Genomic DNA, 19,316 nt, shown 5'->3' with positions numbered 1-19,316 from the left:
TCGTGGGCTGAGGACACCTGGGGCGTTGGGAACTCCCTGGCTTCTCCTTGGCTTAACATCTGGAGCTGCTTGTGAATCGTGCCGCCACACACACCCGAGTGCAGGTGTCTTCTGCACAGACTGCGGGCCTCGCTCTTCTGAATGCCGCTAGCTCGCCACCCACCCACGGGTGAACCTGGTCAGGGTACTTTCTCTCGGGGGCAGACTCTGATCCTGGCGGGCTACCGGTGTTTCTGTTTGCTCGTTTCTTTCTTCCATTTCGGGAAAGGCTTCCTTACTGGGTGTGGAAATCTCCTATGCCTTTCCTCGCCTATTCTGTCAGCTTTAAAATTCTCTTTCAGTTGCCACCCTCACAGATGGATTAGGAAACTCTTTCCGGTGCACTCATTAGTGAAATGACCTCAATGAAGCTGGAATCCAATATCTAATCGCCGATTTTTAGCGAGTCCACACGCCAGGGTGGTCGGGGTCTAATGCAGCCCCGGCCAGGCCCAGGCCCCTTGGACTGGGCCACAGGAGGACCCAGAGGAGGTTCCCGGCCCCCACGGTCGCGTTGCCGGCAGTTCTCCAAGGGCTTGGGCGTTTTCCAGAGGTAGGAGATGGAGGGGACTGATTTCTTCAGCGCCCCACAAACCACGCCACCCCACCCATGGGACACATCCCTAGAGAGAGAGAGAGACGCCCCATACACTCGCTCCCCTCCCCCATGCGCTGTGCCCCAGCCCGGGCCCGGGGGAATAGGCGGCAGCCCACCCACAGGGTGGGGGGCGCAGCTGAAAGGGGTTGTCGGGGATGGCGGCCCCTGCCTGGGGTCAAAGGGCGGGCGACCCGCGCGTGCGCAATCGGCGGCGGCGGCGGCGGCGGCGGCGGCCACGAGCTGGGGGTGGGCCAGGCGAGGAGAGGAAGGGGGCTGGAAGGTCTCCACCTTGGCGAGTCCAGCCGTGGAGGCGCATCTTGTGTGAGTGTGAGTGAGTGAGTGTGAGTGTGAGTGTGTGTGTGTGTGTGTGTGTGTGTGTGTGTGTGTATAGAGAGACAGCCCCCCACCCCGGCCCGCCGCTCCCTGCCCGCCCCGCCCCGCCCCGCCCCGCCCCGCCTGTCACCCCCGTCCCTCGGAGCCCGCCGGACCCGGCCGGTGAACTCAACAGGCCCGGCCCGGTGCGGGTCAGCGCCGGCGCGGGGCCTGGGGCGGGGGGAGGAGGCGGCGGGGAAGCGCAGAGAGGCTCGGCTTCTTGAGCGGGGCAGGGGCGCCCTCCGCCGTCTAGGGCCACACCACCCTGAACGCGCCCGATCTCGTCTGGTCTCGGAAGCTAAGCAGGGTCGGGCCTGGTTAGTACTTGGATGGGAGACCGCCTGGGAATACCGGGTGCCGTAGGCTTCTTCTTTTTTTTTTTTTGTTTTGCCTCTTGTTCTGTCCCCTTTCTGGGAGCGAGTCGGCGGCCCGGGGTGGGGTCACCCCCACCCTCAGCGCCCGCCGCGGTGCCTGGCGCCCCAGCCCGCACCGTGGGGCCTCCTCTTGTCCCAAGCCGCGACACCGCCGTCACGCGGCAGCATGCGTGGCTTCTGGACTGTCAGGTCTCAGACCAAAGGTCTGCTCTGTGGGAACCGACACGCTGGAGGAAACCTTGAGAGTCTGAGAGGGGAGGGAGTTCCAGAAGAAGGCCAGGATGTCATTTTGAGGGAGTATGTGACCAGAACTCGTCCCGTTGCTTTTGGGGTTCTATGGGCTACACGTAGGAATCTTTGGTGGTGGCACCTGATGTTGGGGGATCCGGAGTCACACCCAGACCTGCTCCACAGGCCTCCTTTTACTTTTCTCTTCGGATTCATTATGTTTAAAAAGTGTCTCTTATCTCTATGATTGCATTTTCTTTTCTCTCTCTTTTCAAGCAGATGATGGGAGTCCAAGTATTAAGGTGACATGTGTTGCCCGTGCCCCCCTCCCCCCTGTGTTCTTATTCATTTACCTCTGATGTTGTTCCAGCGTATTGTGGGGGTACCAATGTTAAGGTCGGGTACGTTGCCCTCTCCCAGCCTCCCCCCTCGGGTCAGAGCCTCAAGTGCGCCCATCCCCCAGTCGGTGCGCACCCACCCCGTTCCTAATGGAGGTGTATGCCCATCCCCTCCCCCCACCCGCCCGACACCCACCCGATGAAGGTGATTCCTCTGTGTCCACTTAGGTGTCCATCGGTTCGTACCCATTTGCTGGTGAGCGCGAGCACGTGGTGCTCGTGTGTCCATTCTTGGGCTACCTGGCTTACTGGAACGGGTTCCAGCTCTGGCCAGGAGAACCACGAGAGGTGCCCTCTCACCGCTGCTCCTCCTAGCTGAATAGCACTCCGTGGTGTCCACGCGCCACATTTCATTTACGCACTCGTGGGTCGATGGGCACTCGGGTCGCTTCCAGGTCTTTGCGATTGTGACTTGTGCCCTGACTCTAACCCTAACCCTTACCCAGCCCGTCTCCTCCTCGGCCCCTGCCTGACTGACTCCTTCCCGCCCGGCCTGTCACCTGTCACCGTCCTCTGCCCCTGCCTGACACGCTCCTCCCCGCCCGGGCCGTCACCGTCCTCGGCCCCTGCCTGACGGGGCTCCTCCGTCGCCTGGGCCTTCCAAGGGCTTGGTGTGGACGCTGGTTCCAGGACGCCCTCCCAGGGACCCGGTAGCAGGGCGGCCGCAGCGTCTCGCGCCACCCAACCGTCCGCCGGCCGGCGGCCGGCGCTAAGTGGCCTGCGGGGGACGTGCCCCCACTGTGGGGCGGGCGCCCAGCCTGGTGTCTTCTCTGAGGCCCCGTGGCTGCTTTTCCCCCCCGCAAGGGGAGAGCCGCGGAGGTGGGGACCGCCTCCTCGTGGGGACGTACACCCAGCTCTCCACGTCGGATTCCGGGGCTCTCTGTCCTGCCAGAAGGCCCAGCTGGCCTGCGGGTCCTTAGAGTGGCAAAAACATCCGAAAACTGAGATTGAGGGTCCGGTGGTTGTCTGCACTTTTGTGCTGGGCACCCCAGGGAGGCCCGGGGGCTGGCTGGACAACGCGGTCTGCTGGGCACGGGGGGGGGTTTGGAGGAGCAACTGATGCCCTTTGCACTTTGGGTAGCAAGTGTCTGAGGTGTCTCTGAGCCCTGCGCCATGTCGGGGGGTGGGGTGGGGGGGTGGGAGGTCGGGGGGGGGTGTGGAGGAGCAGGAGGAGGAGGAGGAGGAGGTGGGAAGGGCCGTGGCCTGCAGTCGTGTTCCCGGGGTGGCTTCTTCCACAGGCTGCTTGGCCTGGGCTCCCTGCACCTGGGCCTTTGGAGGACTGGCCCTGTGCTTGCCAACGCTTCCCCTGCAGGGACCCAGAGCTGGGAGGTTGCATCTCTCAGCCCTGGGTCGGGCAGAGCCCCAGCGGGCCATGCCCACAACCTCTCTCAGCACGGGTCCCCCAGAAGGCTCCTTTGGGACCAGGATTCTCTTGCGGGTGACTCTTTAAGGTCTGGCCCCTGGATGGAGGGGCACCAGGAGTAGAGGAGCAGGAAGGGGAAGGGGGTGGCCATGCGAGGGGACACTTTCAGGCCAAGTCCCAGCTTCAGCCTGATCCTCCTGGGAACCCCGGGGTGTACGTCACACCTCCTGGTTGTCCCGCTCTGAGACAAGGGCTCTGAGACAAGGAGCCGGGCTTCGCATTCCCCCAGCAGCCAGTCGTGGGCTGAGGACACCTGGGGCGTTGGGAACTCCCTGGCTTCTCCTTGGCTTAACATCTGGAGCTGCTTGTGAATCGTGCCGCCACACACACCCGAGTGCAGGTGTCTTCTGCACAGACTGCGGGCCTCGCTCTTCTGAATGCCGCTAGCTCGCCACCCACCCACGGGTGAACCTGGTCAGGGTACTTTCTCTCGGGGGCAGACTCTGATCCTGGCGGGCTACCGGTGTTTCTGTTTGCTCGTTTCTTTCTTCCATTTCGGGAAAGGCTTCCTTACTGGGTGTGGAAATCTCCTATGCCTTTCCTCGCCTATTCTGTCAGCTTTAAAATTCTCTTTCAGTTGCCACCCTCACAGATGGATTAGGAAACTCTTTCCGGTGCACTCATTAGTGAAATGACCTCAATGAAGCTGGAATCCAATATCTAATCGCCGATTTTTAGCGAGTCCACACGCCAGGGTGGTCGGGGTCCAATGCAGCCCCGGCCAGGCCCAGGCCCCTTGGACTGGGCCACAGGAGGACACAGAGGAGGGTCCCGGCCCCCACGGTCGCGTTGCCGGCAGTTCTCCAAGGGCTTGGGCGTTTTCCAGAGGTAGGAGATGGAGGGGACTGATTTCTTCAGCGCCCCACAAACCACGCCACCCCACCCATGGGACACATCCCTAGAGAGAGAGAGAGACGCCCCATACACTCGCTCCCCTCCCCCATGCGCTGTGCCCCAGCCCCGGCCCGGGGGAATAGGCGGCAGCCCACCCACAGGGTGGGGGGCGCAGCTGAAAGGGGTTGTCGGGGATGGCGGACCCTGCCTGGGGTCAAAGGGCGGGCGACCCGCGCGTGCGCAATCGGCGGCGGCGGCGGCGGCGGCCACGAGCTGGGGGTGGGCCAGGCGAGGAGAGGAAGGGGGCTGGAAGGTCTCCACCTTGGCGAGTCCAGCCGTGGAGGCGCATCTTGTGTGAGTGTGAGTGAGTGAGTGTGAGTGTGAGTGTGTGTGTGTGTGTGTGTGTGTGTGTGTGTGTATAGAGAGACAGCCCCCCACCCCGGCCCGCCGCTCCCTGCCCGCCCCGCCCCGCCCCGCCCCGCCCCGCCTGTCACCCCCGTCCCTCGGAGCCCGCCGGACCCGGCCGGTGAACTCAACAGGCCCGGCCCGGTGCGGGTCAGCGCCGGCGCGGGGCCTGGGGCGGGGGGAGGAGGCGGCGGGGAAGCGCAGAGAGGCTCGGCTTCTTGAGCGGGGCAGGGGCGCCCTCCGCCGTCTAGGGCCACACCACCCTGAACGCGCCCGATCTCGTCTGGTCTCGGAAGCTAAGCAGGGTCGGGCCTGGTTAGTACTTGGATGGGAGACCGCCTGGGAATACCGGGTGCCGTAGGCGGCTTCTTTTTTTTTTTTTTGTTTTGCCTCTTGTTCTGTCCCCTTTCTGGGAGCGAGTCGGCGGCCCGGGGTGGGGGTCACCCCCACCCTCAGCGCCCGCCGCGGTGCCTGGCGCCCCAGCCCGCACCGTGGGGCCTCCTCTTGTCCCAAGCCGCGACACCGCCGTCACGCGGCAGCATGCGTGGCTTCTGGACTGTCAGGTCTCAGACCAAAGGTCTGCTCTGTGGGAACCGACACGCTGGAGGAAACCTTGAGAGTCTGAGAGGGGAGGGAGTTCCAGAAGAAGGCCAGGATGTCATTTTGAGGGAGTATGTGACCAGAACTCGTCCCGTTGCTTTTGGGGTTCTATGGGCTACACGTAGGAATCTTTGGTGGTGGCACCTGATGTTGGGGGATCCGGAGTCACACCCAGACCTGCTCCACAGGCCTCCTTTTACTTTTCTCTTCGGATTCATTATGTTTAAAAAGTGTCTCTTATCTCTATGATTGCATTTTCTTTTCTCTCTCTTTTCAAGCAGATGATGGGAGTCCAAGTATTAAGGTGACATGTGTTGCCCGTGCCCCCCTCCCCCCTGTGTTCTTATTCATTTACCTCTGATGTTGTTCCAGCGTATTGTGGGGGTACCAATGTTAAGGTCGGGTACGTTGCCCTCTCCCAGCCTCCCCCCTCGGGTCAGAGCCTCAAGTGCGCCCATCCCCCAGTCGGTGCGCACCCACCCCATTCCTAATGGAGGTGTATGCCCATCCCCTCCCCCCACCCGCCCGACACCCACCCGATGAAGGTGATTCCTCTGTGTCCACTTAGGTGTCCATCGGTTCGTACCCATTTGCTGGTGAGCGCGAGCACGTGGTGCTCGTGTGTCCATTCTTGGGCTACCTGGCTTACTGGAACGGGTTCCAGCTCTGGCCAGGAGAACCACGAGAGGTGCCCTCTCACCGCTGCTCCTCCTAGCTGAATAGCACTCCGTGGTGTCCACGCGCCACATTTCATTTACGCACTCGTGGGTCGATGGGCACTCGGGTCGCTTCCAGGTCTTTGCGATTGTGACTTGTGCCCTGACTCTAACCCTAACCCTTACCCAGCCCGTCTCCTCCTCGGCCCCTGCCTGACTGACTCCTTCCCGCCCGGCCTGTCACCTGTCACCGTCCTCTGCCCCTGCCTGACACGCTCCTCCCCGCCCGGGCCGTCACCGTCCTCGGCCCCTGCCTGACGGGGCTCCTCCGTCGCCTGGGCCTTCCAAGGGCTTGGTGTGGACGCTGGTTCCAGGACGCCCTCCCAGGGACCCGGTAGCAGGGCGGCCGCAGCGTCTCGCGCCACCCAACCGTCCGCCGGCCGGCGGCCGGCGCTAAGTGGCCTGCGGGGGACGTGCCCCCACTGTGGGGCGGGCGCCCAGCCTGGTGTCTTCTCTGAGGCCCCGTGGCTGCTTTTCCCCCCCGCAAGGGGAGAGCCGCGGAGGTGGGGACCGCCTCCTCGTGGGGACGTACACCCAGCTCTCCACGTCGGATTCCGGGGCTCTCTGTCCTGCCAGAAGGCCCAGCTGGCCTGCGGGTCCTTAGAGTGGCAAAAACATCCGAAAACTGAGATTGAGGGTCCGGTGGTTGTCTGCACTTTTGTGCTGGGCACCCCAGGGAGGCCCGGGGGCTGGCTGGACAACGCGGTCTGCTGGGCACGGGGGGGGGTTTGGAGGAGCAACTGATGCCCTTTGCACTTTGGGTAGCAAGTGTCTGAGGTGTCTCTGAGCCCTGCGCCATGTCGGGGGGTGGGGTGGGGGGGTGGGAGGTCGGGGGGGGTGGAGGAGCAGGAGGAGGAGGAGGAGGAGGTGGGAAGGGCCGTGGCCTGCAGTCGTGTTCCCGGGGTGGCTTCTTCCACAGGCTGCTTGGCCTGGGCTCCCTGCACCTGGGCCTTTGGAGGACTGGCCCTGTGCTTGCCAACGCTTCCCCTGCAGGGACCCAGAGCTGGGAGGTTGCATCTCTCAGCCCTGGGTCGGGCAGAGCCCCAGCGGGCCATGCCCACAACCTCTCTCAGCACGGGTCCCCCAGAAGGCTCCTTTGGGACCAGGATTCTCTTGCGGGTGACTCTTTAAGGTCTGGCCCCTGGATGGAGGGGCACCAGGAGTAGAGGAGCAGGAAGGGGAAGGGGGTGGCCATGCGAGGGGACACTTTCAGGCCAAGTCCCAGCTTCAGCCTGATCCTCCTGGGAACCCCGGGGTGTACGTCACACCTCCTGGTTGTCCCGCTCTGAGACAAGGGCTCTGAGACAAGGAGCCGGGCTTCGCATTCCCCCAGCAGCCAGTCGTGGGCTGAGGACACCTGGGGCGTTGGGAACTCCCTGGCTTCTCCTTGGCTTAACATCTGGAGCTGCTTGTGAATCGTGCCGCCACACACACCCGAGTGCAGGTGTCTTCTGCACAGACTGCGGGCCTCGCTCTTCTGAATGCCGCTAGCTCGCCACCCACCCACGGGTGAACCTGGTCAGGGTACTTTCTCTCGGGGGCAGACTCTGATCCTGGCGGGCTACCGGTGTTTCTGTTTGCTCGTTTCTTTCTTCCATTTCGGGAAAGGCTTCCTTACTGGGTGTGGAAATCTCCTATGCCTTTCCTCGCCTATTCTGTCAGCTTTAAAATTCTCTTTCAGTTGCCACCCTCACAGATGGATTAGGAAACTCTTTCCGGTGCACTCATTAGTGAAATGACCTCAATGAAGCTGGAATCCAATATCTAATCGCCGATTTTTAGCGAGTCCACACGCCAGGGTGGTCGGGGTCCAATGCAGCCCCGGCCAGGCCCAGGCCCCTTGGACTGGGCCACAGGAGGACACAGAGGAGGGTCCCGGCCCCCACGGTCGCGTTGCCGGCAGTTCTCCAAGGGCTTGGGCGTTTTCCAGAGGTAGGAGATGGAGGGGACTGATTTCTTCAGCGCCCCACAAACCACGCCACCCCACCCATGGGACACATCCCTAGAGAGAGAGAGAGACGCCCCATACACTCGCTCCCCTCCCCCATGCGCTGTGCCCCAGCCCGGGCCCGGGGGAATAGGCGGCAGCCCACCCACAGGGTGGGGGGCGCAGCTGAAAGGGGTTGTCGGGGATGGCGGCCCCTGCCTGGGGTCAAAGGGCGGGCGACCCGCGCGTGCGCAATCGGCGGCGGCGGCGGCGGCGGCGGCGGCCACGAGCTGGGGGTGGGCCAGGCGAGGAGAGGAAGGGGGCTGGAAGGTCTCCACCTTGGCGAGTCCAGCCGTGGAGGCGCATCTTGTGTGAGTGTGAGTGAGTGAGTGTGAGTGTGAGTGTGTGTGTGTGTGTGTGTGTGTGTGTGTGTATAGAGAGACAGCCCCCCACCCCGGCCCGCCGCTCCCTGCCCGCCCCGCCCCGCCCCGCCCCGCCTGTCACCCCCGTCCCTCGGAGCCCGCCGGACCCGGCCGGTGAACTCAACAGGCCCGGCCCGGTGCGGGTCAGCGCCGGCGCGGGGCCTGGGGCGGGGGGAGGAGGCGGCGGGGAAGCGCAGAGAGGCTCGGCTTCTTGAGCGGGGCAGGGGCCACACCACCCTGAACGCGCCCGATCTCGTCTGGTCTCGGAAGCTAAGCAGGGTCGGGCCTGGTTAGTACTTGGATGGGAGACCGCCTGGGAATACCGGGTGCCGTAGGCTTCTTCTTTTTTTTTGTTTTGTTTTGCCTCTTGTTCTGTCCCCTTTCTGGGAGCGAGTCGGCGGCCCGGGGTGGGGGTCACCCCCACCCTCAGCGCCCGCCGCGGTGCCTGGCGCCCCAGCCCGCACCGTGGGGCCTCCTCTTGTCCCAAGCCGCGACACCGCCGTCACGCGGCAGCATGCGTGGCTTCTGGACTGTCAGGTCTCAGACCAAAGGTCTGCTCTGTGGGAACCGACACGCTGGAGGAAACCTTGAGAGTCTGAGAGGGGAGGGAGTTCCAGAAGAAGGCCAGGATGTCATTTTGAGGGAGTATGTGACCAGAACTCGTCCCGTTGCTTTTGGGGTTCTATGGGCTACACGTAGGAATCTTTGGTGGTGGCACCTGATGTTGGGGGATCCGGAGTCACACCCAGACCTGCTCCACAGGCCTCCTTTTACTTTTCTCTTCGGATTCATTATGTTTAAAAAGTGTCTCTTATCTCTATGATTGCATTTTCTTTTCTCTCTCTTTTCAAGCAGATGATGGGAGTCCAAGTATTAAGGTGACATGTGTTGCCCGTGCCCCCCTCCCCCCTGTGTTCTTATTCATTTACCTCTGATGTTGTTCCAGCGTATTGTGGGGGTACCAATGTTAAGGTCGGGTACGTTGCCCTCTCCCAGCCTCTCCCCTCGGGTCAGAGCCTCAAGTGCGCCCATCCCCCAGTCGGTGCGCACCCACCCCGTTCCTAATGGAGGTGTATGCCCATCCCCTCCCCCCACCCGCCCGACACCCACCCGATGAAGGTGATTCCTCTGTGTCCACTTAGGTGTCCATCGGTTCGTACCCATTTGCTGGTGAGCGCGAGCACGTGGTGCTCGTGTGTCCATTCTTGGGCTACCTGGCTTACTGGAACGGGTTCCAGCTCTGGCCAGGAGAACCACGAGAGGTGCCCTCTCACCGCTGCTCCTCCTAGCTGAATAGCACTCCGTGGTGTCCACGCGCCACATTTCATTTACGCACTCGTGGGTCGATGGGCACTCGGGTCGCTTCCAGGTCTTTGCGATTGTGACTTGTGCCCTGACTCTAACCCTAACCCTTACCCAGCCCGTCTCCTCCTCGGCCCCTGCCTGACTGACTCCTTCCCGCCCGGCCTGTCACCTGTCACCGTCCTCTGCCCCTGCCTGACACGCTCCTCCCCGCCCGGGCCGTCACCGTCCTCGGCCCCTGCCTGACGGGGCTCCTCCGTCGCCTGGGCCTTCCAAGGGCTTGGTGTGGACGCTGGTTCCAGGACGCCCTCCCAGGAACCCGGTAGCAGGGCGGCCGCAGCGTCTCGCGCCACCCAACCGTCCGCCGGCCGGCGGCCGGCGCTAAGTGGCCTGCGGGGGACGTGCCCCCACTGTGGGGCGGGCGCCCAGCCTGGTGTCTTCTCTGAGGCCCCGTGGCTGCTTTTCCCCCCCGCAAGGGGAGAGCCGCGGAGGTGGGGACCGCCTCCTCGTGGGGACGTACACCCAGCTCTCCACGTCGGATTCCGGGGCTCTCTGTCCTGCCAGAAGGCCCAGCTGGCCTGCGGGTCCTTAGAGTGGCAAAAACATCCGAAAACTGAGATTGAGGGTCCGGTGGTTGTCTGCACTTTTGTGCTGGGCACCCCAGGGAGGCCCGGGGGCTGGCTGGACAACGCGGTCTGCTGGGCAGGGGGGGGGTTTGGAGGAGCAACTGATGCCCTTTGCACTTTGGGTAGCAAGTGTCTGAGGTGTCTCTGAGCCCTGCGCCATGTCGGGGGGTGGGGTGGGGGGGTGGGAGGTCGGGGGGGGGTGGAGGAGCAGGAGGAGGAGGAGGAGGAGGTGGGAAGGGCCGTGGCCTGCAGTCGTGTTCCCGGGGTGGCTTCTTCCACAGGCTGCTTGGCCTGGGCTCCCTGCACCTGGGCCTTTGGAGGACTGGCCCTGTGCTTGCCAACGCTTCCCCTGCAGGGACCCAGAGCTGGGAGGTTGCATCTCTCAGCCCTGGGTCGGGCAGAGCCCCAGCGGGCCATGCCCACAACCTCTCTCAGCACGGGTCCCCCAGAAGGCTCCTTTGGGACCAGGATTCTCTTGCGGGTGACTCTTTAAGGTCTGGCCCCTGGATGGAGGGGCACCAGGAGTAGAGGAGCAGGAAGGGGAAGGGGGTGGCCATGCGAGGGGACACTTTCAGGCCAAGTCCCAGCTTCAGCCTGATCCTCCTGGGAACCCCGGGGTGTACGTCACACCTCCTGGTTGTCCCGCTCTGAGACAAGGGCTCTGAGACAAGGAGCCGGGCTTCGCATTCCCCCAGCAGCCAGTCGTGGGCTGAGGACACCTGGGGCGTTGGGAACTCCCTGGCTTCTCCTTGGCTTAACATCTGGAGCTGCTTGTGAATCGTGCCGCCACACACACCCGAGTGCAGGTGTCTTCTGCACAGACTGCGGGCCTCGCTCTTCTGAATGCCGCTAGCTCGCCACCCACCCACGGGTGAACCTGGTCAGGGTACTTTCTCTCGGGGGCAGACTCTGATCCTGGCGGGCTACCGGTGTTTCTGTTTGCTCGTTTCTTTCTTCCATTTCGGGAAAGGCTTCCTTACTGGGTGTGGAAATCTCCTATGCCTTTCCTCGCCTATTCTGTCAGCTTTAAAATTCTCTTTCAGTTGCCACCCTCACAGATGGATTAGGAAACTCTTTCCGGTGCACTCATTAGTGAAATGACCTCAATGAAGCTGGAATCCAATATCTAATCGCCGATTTTTAGCGAGTCCACACGCCAGGGTGGTCGGGGTCCAATGCAGCCCCGGCCAGGCCCAGGCCCCTTGGACTGGGCCACAGGAGGACACAGAGGAGGGTCCCGGCCCCCACGGTCGCGTTGCCGGCAGTTCTCCAAGGGCTTGGGCGTTTTCCAGAGGTAGGAGATGGAGGGGACTGATTTCTTCAGCGCCCCACAAACCACGCCACCCCACCCATGGGACACATCCCTAGAGAGAGAGAGAGACGCCCCATACACTCGCTCCCCTCCCCCATGCGCTGTGCCCCAGCCCGGGCCCGGGGGAATAGGCGGCAGCCCACCCACAGGGTGGGGGGCGCAGCTGAAAGGGGTTGTCGGGGATGGCGGCCCCTGCCTGGGGTCAAAGGGCGGGCGACCCGCGCGTGCGCAATCGGCGGCGGCGGCGGCGGCGGCCACGAGCTGGGGGTGGGCCAGGCGAGGAGAGGAAGGGGGCTGGAAGGTCTCCACCTTGGCGAGTCCAGCCGTGGAGGCGCATCTTGTGTGAGTGTGAGTGAGTGAGTGTGAGTGTGAGTGTGTGTGTGTGTGTGTGTGTGTGTGTGTGTATAGAGAGACAGCCCCCCACCCCGGCCCGCCGCTCCCTGCCCGCCCCGCCCCGCCCCGCCCCGCCCCGCCTGTCACCCCCGTCCCTCGGAGCCCGCCGGACCCGGCCGGTGAACTCAACAGGCCCGGCCCGGTGCGGGTCAGCGCCGGCGCGGGGCCTGGGGCGGGGGGAGGAGGCGGCGGGGAAGCGCAGAGAGGCTCGGCTTCTTGAGCGGGGCAGGGGCGCCCTCCGCCGTCTAGGGCCACACCACCCTGAACGCGCCCGATCTCGTCTGGTCTCGGAAGCTAAGCAGGGTCGGGCCTGGTTAGTACTTGGATGGGAGACCGCCTGGGAATACCGGGTGCCGTAGGCTTCTTCTTTTTTTTTTTTTGTTTTGCCTCTTGTTCTGTCCCCTTTCTGGGAGCGAGTCGGCGGCCCGGGGTGGGGTCACCCCCACCCTCAGCGCCCGCCGCGGTGCCTGGCGCCCCAGCCCGCACCGTGGGGCCTCCTCTTGTCCCAAGCCGCGACACCGCCGTCACGCGGCAGCATGCGTGGCTTCTGGACTGTCAGGTCTCAGACCAAAGGTCTGCTCTGTGGGAACCGACACGCTGGAGGAAACCTTGAGAGTCTGAGAGGGGAGGGAGTTCCAGAAGAAGGCCAGGATGTCATTTTGAGGGAGTATGTGACCAGAACTCGTCCCGTTGCTTTTGGGGTTCTATGGGCTACACGTAGGAATCTTTGGTGGTGGCACCTGATGTTGGGGGATCCGGAGTCACACCCAGACCTGCTCCACAGGCCTCCTTTTACTTTTCTCTTCGGATTCATTATGTTTAAAAAGTGTCTCTTATCTCTATGATTGCATTTTCTTTTCTCTCTCTTTTCAAGCAGATGATGGGAGTCCAAGTATTAAGGTGACATGTGTTGCCCGTGCCCCCCTCCCCCCTGTGTTCTTATTCATTTACCTCTGATGTTGTTCCAGCGTATTGTGGGGGTACCAATGTTAAGGTCGGGTACGTTGCCCTCTCCCAGCCTCCCCCCTCGGGTCAGAGCCTCAAGTGCGCCCATCCCCCAGTCGGTGCGCACCCACCCCGTTCCTAATGGAGGTGTATGCCCATCCCCTCCCCCCACCCGCCCGACACCCACCCGATGAAGGTGATTCCTCTGTGTCCACTTAGGTGTCCATCGGTTCGTACCCATTTGCTGGTGAGCGCGAGCACGTGGTGCTCGTGTGTCCATTCTTGGGCTACCTGGCTTACTGGAACGGGTTCCAGCTCTGGCCAGGAGAACCACGAGAGGTGCCCTCTCACCGCTGCTCCTCCTAGCTGAATAGCACTCCGTGGTGTCCACGCGCCACATTTCATTTACGCACTCGTGGGTCGATGGGCACTCGGGTCGCTTCCAGGTCTTTGCGATTGTGACTTGTGCCCTGACTCTAACCCTAACCCTTACCCAGCCCGTCTCCTCCTCGGCCCCTGCCTGACTGACTCCTTCCCGCCCGGCCTGTCACCTGTCACCGTCCTCTGCCCCTGCCTGACACGCTCCTCCCCGCCCGGGCCGTCACCGTCCTCGGCCCCTGCCTGACGGGGCTCCTCCGTCGCCTGGGCCTTCCAAGGGCTTGGTGTGGACGCTGGTTCCAGGACGCCCTCCCAGGGACCCGGTAGCAGGGCGGCCGCAGCGTCTCGCGCCACCCAACCGTCCGCCGGCCGGCGGCCGGCGCTAAGTGGCCTGCGGGGGACGTGCCCCCACTGTGGGGCGGGCGCCCAGCCTGGTGTCTTCTCTGAGGCCCCGTGGCTGCTTTTCCCCCCCGCAAGGGGAGAGCCGCGGAGGTGGGGACCGCCTCCTCGTGGGGACGTACACCCAGCTCTCCACGTCGGATTCCGGGGCTCTCTGTCCTGCCAGAAGGCCCAGCTGGCCTGCGGGTCCTTAGAGTGGCAAAAACATCCGAAAACTGAGATTGAGGGTCCGGTGGTTGTCTGCACTTTTGTGCTGGGCACCCCAGGGAGGCCCGGGGGCTGGCTGGACAACGCGGTCTGCTGGGCACGGGGGGGGGTTTGGAGGAGCAACTGATGCCCTTTGCACTTTGGGTAGCAAGTGTCTGAGGTGTCTCTGAGCCCTGCGCCATGTCGGGGGGTGGGGTGGGGGGGTGGGAGGTCGGGGGGGGGTGTGGAGGAGCAGGAGGAGGAGGAGGAGGAGGTGGGAAGGGCCGTGGCCTGCAGTCGTGTTCCCGGGGTGGCTTCTTCCACAGGCTGCTTGGCCTGGGCTCCCTGCACCTGGGCCTTTGGAGGACTGGCCCTGTGCTTGCCAACGCTTCCCCTGCAGGGACCCAGAGCTGGGAGGTTGCATCTCTCAGCCCTGGGTCGGGCAGAGCCCCAGCGGGCCATGCCCACAACCTCTCTCAGCACGGGTCCCCCAGAAGGCTCCTTTGGGACCAGGATTCTCTTGCGGGTGACTCTTTAAGGTCTGGCCCCTGGATGGAGGGGCACCAGGAGTAGAGGAGCAGGAAGGGGAAGGGGGTGGCCATGCGAGGGGACACTTTCAGGCCAAGTCCCAGCTTCAGCCTGATCCTCCTGGGAACCCCGGGGTGTACGTCACACCTCCTGGTTGTCCCGCTCTGAGACAAGGGCTCTGAGACAAGGAGCCGGGCTTCGCATTCCCCCAGCAGCCAGTCGTGGGCTGAGGACACCTGGGGCGTTGGGAACTCCCTGGCTTCTCCTTGGCTTAACATCTGGAGCTGCTTGTGAATCGTGCCGCCACACACACCCGAGTGCAGGTGTCTTCTGCACAGACTGCGGGCCTCGCTCTTCTGAATGCCGCTAGCTCGCCACCCACCCACGGGTGAACCTGGTCAGGGTACTTTCTCTCGGGGGCAGACTCTGATCCTGGCGGGCTACCGGTGTTTCTGTTTGCTCGTTTCTTTCTTCCATTTCGGGAAAGGCTTCCTTACTGGGTGTGGAAATCTCCTATGCCTTTCCTCGCCTATTCTGTCAGCTTTAAAATTCTCTTTCAGTTGCCACCCTCACAGATGGATTAGGAAACTCTTTCCGGTGCACTCATTAGTGAAATGACCTCAATGAAGCTGGAATCCAATATCTAATCGCCGATTTTTAGCGAGTCCACACGCCAGGGTGGTCGGGGTCCAATGCAGCCCCGGCCAGGCCCAGGCCCCTTGGACTGGGCCACAGGAGGACACAGAGGAGGGTCCCGGCCCCCACGGTCGCGTTGCCGGCAGTTCTCCAAGGGCTTGGGCGTTTTCCAGAGGTAGGAGATGGAGGGGACTGATTTCTTCAGCGCCCCACAAACCACGCCACCCCACCCATGGGACACATCCCTAGAGAGAGAGAGAGACGCCCCATACACTCGCTCCCCTCCCCCATGCGCTGTGCCCCAGCCCGGGCCCGGGGGAATAGGCGGCAGCCCACCCACAGGGTGGGGGGCGCAGCTGAAAGGGGTTGTCGGGGATGGCGGCCCCTGCCTGGGGTCAAAGGGCGGGCGACCCGCGCGTGCGCAATCGGCGGCGGCGGCGGCGGCGGCGGCGGCCACGAGCTGGGGGTGGGCCAGGCGAGGAGAGGAAGGGGGCTGGAAGGTCTCCACCTTGGCGAGTCCAGCCGTGGAGGCGCATCTTGTGTGAGTGTGAGTGAGTGAGTGTGAGTGTGAGTGTGTGTGTGTGTGTGTGTGTGTGTGTGTGTATAGAGAGACAGCCCCCCACCCCGGCCCGCCGCTCCCTGCCCGCCCCGCCCCGCCCCGCCCCGCCTGTCACCCCCGTCCCTCGGAGCCCGCCGGACCCGGCCGGTGAACTCAACAGGCCCGGCCCGGTGCGGGTCAGCGCCGGCGCGGGGCCTGGGGCGGGGGGAGGAGGCGGCGGGGAAGCGCAGAGAGGCTCGGCTTCTTGAGCGGGGCAGGGGCCACACCACCCTGAACGCGCCCGATCTCGTCTGGTCTCGGAAGCTAAGCAGGGTCGGGCCTGGTTAGTACTTGGATGGGAGACCGCCTGGGAATACCGGGTGCCGTAGGCTTCTTCTTTTTTTTTGTTTTGTTTTGCCTCTTGTTCTGTCCCCTTTCTGGGAGCGAGTCGGCGGCCCGGGGTGGGGGTCACCCCCACCCTCAGCGCCCGCCGCGGTGCCTGGCGCCCCAGCCCGCACCGTGGGGCCTCCTCTTGTCCCAAGCCGCGACACCGCCGTCACGCGGCAGCATGCGTGGCTTCTGGACTGTCAGGTCTCAGACCAAAGGTCTGCTCTGTGGGAACCGACACGCTGGAGGAAACCTTGAGAGTCTGAGAGGGGAGGGAGTTCCAGAAGAAGGCCAGGATGTCATTTTGAGGGAGTATGTGACCAGAACTCGTCCCGTTGCTTTTGGGGTTCTATGGGCTACACGTAGGAATCTTTGGTGGTGGCACCTGATGTTGGGGGATCCGGAGTCACACCCAGACCTGCTCCACAGGCCTCCTTTTACTTTTCTCTTCGGATTCATTATGTTTAAAAAGTGTCTCTTATCTCTATGATTGCATTTTCTTTTCTCTCTCTTTTCAAGCAGATGATGGGAGTCCAAGTATTAAGGTGACATGTGTTGCCCGTGCCCCCCTCCCCCCTGTGTTCTTATTCATTTACCTCTGATGTTGTTCCAGCGTATTGTGGGGGTACCAATGTTAAGGTCGGGTACGTTGCCCTCTCCCAGCCTCTCCCCTCGGGTCAGAGCCTCAAGTGCGCCCATCCCCCAGTCGGTGCGCACCCACCCCGTTCCTAATGGAGGTGTATGCCCATCCCCTCCCCCCACCCGCCCGACACCCACCCGATGAAGGTGATTCCTCTGTGTCCACTTAGGTGTCCATCGGTTCGTACCCATTTGCTGGTGAGCGCGAGCACGTGGTGCTCGTGTGTCCATTCTTGGGCTACCTGGCTTACTGGAACGGGTTCCAGCTCTGGCCAGGAGAACCACGAGAGGTGCCCTCTCACCGCTGCTCCTCCTAGCTGAATAGCACTCCGTGGTGTCCACGCGCCACATTTCATTTACGCACTCGTGGGTCGATGGGCACTCGGGTCGCTTCCAGGTCTTTGCGATTGTGACTTGTGCCCTGACTCTAACCCTAACCCTTACCCAGCCCGTCTCCTCCTCGGCCCCTGCCTGACTGACTCCTTCCCGCCCGGCCTGTCACCTGTCACCGTCCTCTGCCCCTGCCTGACACGCTCCTCCCCGCCCGGGCCGTCACCGTCCTCGGCCCCTGCCTGACGGGGCTCCTCCGTCGCCTGGGCCTTCCAAGGGCTTGGTGTGGACGCTGGTTCCAGGACGCCCTCCCAGGAACCCGGTAGCAGGGCGGCCGCAGCGTCTCGCGCCACCCAACCGTCCGCCGGCCGGCGGCCGGCGCTAAGTGGCCTGCGGGGGACGTGCCCCCACTGTGGGGCGGGCGCCCAGCCTGGTGTCTTCTCTGAGGCCCCGTGGCTGCTTTTCCCCCCCGCAAGGGGAGAGCCGCGGAGGTGGGGACCGCCTCCTCGTGGGGACGTACACCCAGCTCTCCACGTCGGATTCCGGGGCTCTCTGTCCTGCCAGAAGGCCCAGCTGGCCTGCGGGTCCTTAGAGTGGCAAAAACATCCGAAAACTGAGATTGAGGGTCCGGTGGTTGTCTGCACTTTTGTGCTGGGCACCCCAGGGAGGCCCGGGGGCTGGCTGGACAACGCGGTCTGCTGGGCAGGGGGGGAGTTTGGAGGAGCAACTGATGCCCTTTGCACTTTGGGTAGCAAGTGTCTGAGGTGTCTCTGAGCCCTGCGCCATGTCGGGGGGTGGGGTGGGGGGGTGGGAGGTCGGGGGGGGGTGGAGGAGCAGGAGGAGGAGGAGGAGGAGGTGGGAAGGGCCGTGGCCTGCAGTCGTGTTCCCGGGGTGGCTTCTTCCACAGGCTGCTTGGCCTGGGCTCCCTGCACCTGGGCCTTTGGAGGACTGGCCCTGTGCTTGCCAACGCTTCCCCTGCAGGGACCCAGAGCTGGGAGGTTGCATCTCTCAGCCCTGGGTCGGGCAGAGCCCCAGCGGGCCATGCCCACAACCTCTCTCAGCACGGGTCCCCCAGAAGGCTCCTTTGGGACCAGGATTCTCTTGCGGGTGACTCTTTAAGGTCTGGCCCCTGGATGGAGGGGCACCAGGAGTAGAGGAGCAGGAAGGGGAAGGGGGTGGCCATGCGAGGGGACACTTTCAGGCCAAGTCCCAGCTTCAGCCTGATCCTCCTGGGAACCCCGGGGTGTACGTCACACCTCCTGGTTGTCCCGCTCTGAGACAAGGGCTCTGAGACAAGGAGCCGGGCTTCGCATTCCCCCAGCAGCCAGTCGTGGGCTGAGGACACCTGGGGCGTTGGGAACTCCCTGGCTTCTCCTTGGCTTAACATCTGGAGCTGCTTGTGAATCGTGCCGCCACACACACCCGAGTGCAGGTGTCTTCTGCACAGACTGCGGGCCTCGCTCTTCTGAATGCCGCTAGCTCGCCACCCACCCACGGGTGAACCTGGTCAGGGTACTTTCTCTCGGGGGCAGACTCTGATCCTGGCGGGCTACCGGTGTTTCTGTTTGCTCGTTTCTTTCTTCCATTTCGGGAAAGGCTTCCTTACTGGGTGTGGAAATCTCCTATGCCTTTCCTCGCCTATTCTGTCAGCTTTAAAATTCTCTTTCAGTTGCCACCCTCACAGATGGATTAGGAAACTCTTTCCGGTGCACTCATTAGTGAAATGACCTCAATGAAGCTGGAATCCAATATCTAATCGCCGATTTTTAGCGAGTCCACACGCCAGGGTGGTCGGGGTCCAATGCAGCCCCGGCCAGGCCCAGGCCCCTTGGACTGGGCCACAGGAGGACACAGAGGAGGGTCCCGGCCCCCACGGTCGCGTTGCCGGCAGTTCTCCAAGGGCTTGGGCGTTTTCCAGAGGTAGGAGATGGAGGGGACTGATTTCTTCAGCGCCCCACAAACCACGCCACCCCACCCATGGGACACATCCCTAGAGAGAGAGAGAGACGCCCCATACACTCGCTCCCCTCCCCCATGCGCTGTGCCCCAGCCCGGGCCCGGGGGAATAGGCGGCAGCCCACCCACAGGGTGGGGGGCGCAGCTGAAAGGGGTTGTCGGGGATGGCGGCCCCTGCCTGGGGTCAAAGGGCGGGCGACCCGCGCGTGCGCAATCGGCGGCGGCGGCGGCGGCGGCGGCGGCCACGAGCTGGGGGTGGGCCAGGCGAGGAGAGGAAGGGGGCTGGAAGGTCTCCACCTTGGCGAGTCCAGCCGTGGAGGCGCATCTTGTGTGAGTGTGAGTGAGTGAGTGTGAGTGTGAGTGTGTGTGTGTGTGTGTGTGTGTGTGTGTGTATAGAGAGACAGCCCCCCACCCCGGCCCGCCGC

At 63.5% G+C, this 19,316-nt stretch overlaps 5 non-coding genes across 5 annotated transcripts; all 5 read left to right on the top strand.

The window, feature by feature from the left end:
• Window positions 1-1,256: 1,256 nt before the first annotated feature.
• LOC142867748 (5S ribosomal RNA) lies at window positions 1,257-1,375 on the top strand. Its single transcript, XR_012917105.1, has one exon. It is a non-coding gene; the product is annotated as a 5S ribosomal RNA (ribosomal RNA).
• A 3,541-nt stretch (window positions 1,376-4,916) lies between these two features.
• On the top strand, window positions 4,917-5,035 carry LOC142867677 (5S ribosomal RNA). Its single transcript, XR_012917033.1, has one exon. It is a non-coding gene; the product is annotated as a 5S ribosomal RNA (ribosomal RNA).
• Window positions 5,036-8,555: 3,520 nt separating this feature from the next.
• Window positions 8,556-8,674, top strand: LOC142867702 (5S ribosomal RNA). The gene has a single exon (XR_012917060.1). It is a non-coding gene; the product is annotated as a 5S ribosomal RNA (ribosomal RNA).
• Window positions 8,675-12,212: 3,538 nt separating this feature from the next.
• Window positions 12,213-12,331, top strand: LOC142867747 (5S ribosomal RNA). The gene has a single exon (XR_012917104.1). It is a non-coding gene; the product is annotated as a 5S ribosomal RNA (ribosomal RNA).
• A 3,521-nt stretch (window positions 12,332-15,852) lies between these two features.
• Window positions 15,853-15,971, top strand: LOC142867701 (5S ribosomal RNA). The gene has a single exon (XR_012917059.1). It is a non-coding gene; the product is annotated as a 5S ribosomal RNA (ribosomal RNA).
• The last annotated feature ends 3,345 nt before the right edge of the window (window positions 15,972-19,316 follow it).

This window comes from Microcebus murinus, unplaced genomic scaffold (genome assembly GCF_040939455.1).
Source record: "Microcebus murinus isolate Inina unplaced genomic scaffold, M.murinus_Inina_mat1.0 scaf019_hap2_Mmur4.0, whole genome shotgun sequence".
Lineage (NCBI taxonomy): Eukaryota > Metazoa > Chordata > Mammalia > Primates > Cheirogaleidae > Microcebus > Microcebus murinus.
Note: the sequence above shows the minus strand (reverse complement) of the source record. Positions and strands in the feature narration are given on the sequence as shown.